The sequence below is a fragment of the Nuphar pumila genome, chromosome 13, assembly GCF_984573655.1.
Source record: "Nuphar pumila chromosome 13, dmNupPumi1.hap1.1, whole genome shotgun sequence".
Lineage (NCBI taxonomy): Eukaryota > Viridiplantae > Streptophyta > Magnoliopsida > Nymphaeales > Nymphaeaceae > Nuphar > Nuphar pumila.
Genome location: NC_143261.1, coordinates 11,886,958 through 11,890,571, shown reverse-complemented (window position 1 = coordinate 11,890,571; position 3,614 = coordinate 11,886,958). Strand labels below are relative to the sequence as shown.

Genomic DNA, 3,614 nt, shown 5'->3' with positions numbered 1-3,614 from the left:
CCGAGGACATGGCATTGGATAGAAATGATTGAAGGAGAAGGATTCATGTGAAAGACTCAGAATGATTTTCTTTTTTTGTTCATATCGCCGACCCCAATTGTTTTGGGATGAAGGCATAGTTGTTGTTGTCCAAAAGTTTCAGTGGCCAACCAACCGGGGCTCCCCTTGTCTGGCAGGAGCAGTTAGTGCATGTCACTTTGTGTTCGAACGTTGCAAGTTCGAATCCCATATGGTATGGTTGTATAACTGGTAGGGGTCTGCTTAATCCCAGCTTTTTCTGTCTAAAAAAATATTAGTCCTGCCCTACAGAGGTGAATATTTGTGGCTCTGAGGGTGGATGTGAATGTTGTTGCATTGGTTTTGGCCTTTGGGATCAGAGCCTTATGGAAGCCCAACATCCCTAGAGAGACCTAGTTATATCACCATCAATCGAAGTTGAATTTATGGCATCCGGGTAGTTGAGGATTGATCAGAAAACTGTTGATTGAACTGTTGGATGATATCACAAAAGCTGTTCCAGAGGGGGTAAAATGAATGTTTGCCAAGTGTTTACTCTTAATTCAGTAAAACAAAGACAATAGCATTAAAAAACAATAAACTAATATTGAATTTTCGGTTGCCTTCTGTAACTGTAATTGCCACGAGTATGCACACCCTCCGTTTATTTCCAGTCGCTGTTATCACAATGTGGGCATCCCTCCTGCGCAAGGTCATGAATCTGAATACCAGAATCATAGACAGATCCAGGTCTCCAGAAAGCTGGAAGGACTTTCTGATCTGCCCAAATCCATTTTCCGTCGAATCCGGCCGTCACCACAAACCGGAATTGCAAAGGCCCGGGAGGAACACGGCTCGTCTCCCATACTGCCCCATGACTCCTTGTCATGAAAGTCCAATTTGGAGATCCCAACTGCAATCAAAATCAGTTATCGTAAGTAAAACATTTTGGATAGACTCATTCACTTGTGTTCAGAGAGAGAGAGAGAGAGCCTGCGCAATATCAACGGCGACGATGTCAGTTTGTCCCCCTTGAAAGAAGAATTTGACGGCTAGATGATGTGGGTATTGACTGCTCTCTTCCACTCTCACTCAGGTTCCGGTTTGCATAGTCACAGGGTATCCTGTGTTGCATACATGTCTCTCACTGTTAACTCCATTTTAGTGCAGTAGTACAGAAAATAACTACGTAGTCAAAAAACCCAATTCAATTTTCCATGATACTTGAGACAATCTTGTTTACAAAACCAAATGAAAAATAAAAAGAATGGCGAATCTATAATTTGATATTCATTTATGATGTAAACCCCGCTCCTTCATAAACTTACCTCTTGTACTCAATTTTAACAATCCCCAACTTCTTGAGCTCTAAGCTCATCCCTGGTCGACTCATGGACATGAATGCCTTATTGCTCAGCGCCCAACCTGTCTTGTTATTAGAATTGTGGTCTGTCAGCACCACTTTTACCCCATGACTGCTACATAACCTTGGGTTCTTGCATCTTATCTGCTCATTTAACAATAAACAAAAAATTAACTGGAAAATATTTTGAATTGATGAGTTTCTTTTGCTTTATAAGAATAGGAAGAAATTTCTCAGTTCTCTGTTGTCTTAGATTCTGTGATTCAGAATGGTTTGAATTGAGATATTCAAATCTTCAAAATACCACCCATAGCCATCATGTAACCACCAGAGACCATGGAGCAGAAATTTCTCAGTTTCTGTTTCTGGTCTTGGATAGATTCTATGATTCAGAGCTGTTAGAATTGAGATGTTCAAATCTTTGTTTTTATTTATACCCTGAACCATAGCCATGGCACCATCATAGACTATAGAGCTTTGTTTAATTCAGTGTTCTGTGGAAGTACTTCCCTGGATATGGGCAACGAAATATATTTGCTTTAACCATAAGAAAAGTGTAGTGAATACCTGAAAGCATCCTCCACAACCGATGCCTTCCCTAAACAACGTAGAATTAGCTGCCCCAACATACCCTCCATTTAAACCCAAGGCCAGAGGCCCATACCCACAAGCCCCAACTGGTAAAATGTAAAAACAAAAAACCAAACTTTTTAGAGTTGAAGAAAAGAAACCAAACAGAACTACCCATGACAGAGCAAGAGAAATATGAAAGTGAGAATCAAAACCTGATAGATCAGAAGGGGAAGAATAGTAAGCAGCAAACGAAGTATGCACGCAACGATCACAAGCCATGGATGAAGAGCAAATGAAGAGGAGGAGGAGGAGATCCACTAAAAAGAAGAATCTCATGTTTGTGTTTTTGACAGAGGAAGGATCTCAATGAACCAAGAATGAATTTTTCTTCCCTCTTCTCTTTTTTAAAGCAACGTGGCCAGCGGTGGCAGTGTGGGCTACAGATGGTCAAGTCTTTGATGAAATAAGATCATTTACAAAGAAAAAAAATGGAGGAAAGAGACAAGCATTCATGGAATGGGGCACAAAGAGGTGGTCGAAAAAAAATGGAGGAAAGAGACAAGCATTCATAGAATGGAGTACAAAGAGGTGGTGGTGGTGATTATGGATATGGTTGTCCCTATTGACAAGTCAGCATCTCTAATAGGAATTTGGAAAAAACGGGTTGCTTTTTATGACGTGTATATCGATGAGCAGATAAAACTAAAGAGTTGTCTATTATCTGGACTGCATGCCAAGCAAGAAATGATTCCAAATCTGTAGCCTCAAGTAGGGACATTCTTCTACTATTGGGGTGATCCTTTACCTCCTATCTTATATGATCTAGCCTGCTTGCTCACATCTGAACCGTGCATCTCAGAAAGCAATGCTTTTGATCAACTCTAGTGGTTGCCCACCTTCTATATGTATGGGATCTTAAGAACCCAACCATGCAGATTTGAATTATAGAAGTCAGGGTCAGGTGTGTCGTATTGTTTCATAGATACCAAAATAGTGATGGGAGTCATGATTCTTTCAGCAGTCCCGATTTTCATGAGATAAGAATCCTAATTCCTTTTGCATGAAAATTCAGATTCTCATAACTGAGAATCTTGATTTCCTCAGGAATCCTGATTCTTATGTTCAGAATTAGAATTATCTTGACAATTTCGATTTTTTCAGAAATTTAAAATGGCGGTTATCATTTTGTTAAGCACCATGTGAACTTGAGTTGACACCTAGTTTGCAGCTCTGCATCGGCTGGGTTATCTTGGTTTGTGCCGAGTCTTGGTTCTAAGGTGGTGGAAATGGGACCAACTTTATGAACTCCGACATCTCTATGTACAGAAATTTCAGATCGTTTCTTGAAATTGTTCCATTTCTTGAACTTGATCACGTAGTATCATTGGAATTGACAACTTTCCAAACGTCACATCATTCCAAACATGTTCTTGGGGTCACAAAATAGAGAAAGATAATATAGCCAATTCCACAGTGCCTGCTCCATCAATAGATTCAATACGGTTCTTCGCATAAACCAGTAGGATCACATACTGAAGGACATGATTTGATGGTCGGTAGGAAAAAGTAATGACAAATGGATAATGGATTAATGGTGATGGTTTCCATATATGTCGTTTACGAAAATGCATAAAAAGAAAATAAACCAATAATTATGAACTATATTGGATTTGGTAACTGA

General features: G+C 39.7%; 1 pseudogene across 1 annotated transcript; it reads right to left on the bottom strand.

Moving 5' to 3' along the window:
• Positions 1-537: 537 nt before the first annotated feature.
• On the bottom strand, positions 538-2,362 carry LOC149817770 (expansin-like A2; annotated as a pseudogene). Its single transcript, XR_016427353.1, has 5 exons — positions 2,146-2,362; positions 1,928-2,037; positions 1,326-1,504; positions 991-1,121; positions 538-910 (listed from the first exon to the last, which is right to left on the bottom strand). The product of XR_016427353.1 is annotated as an expansin-like A2 (transcript).
• Positions 2,363-3,614: the final 1,252 nt, after the last annotated feature.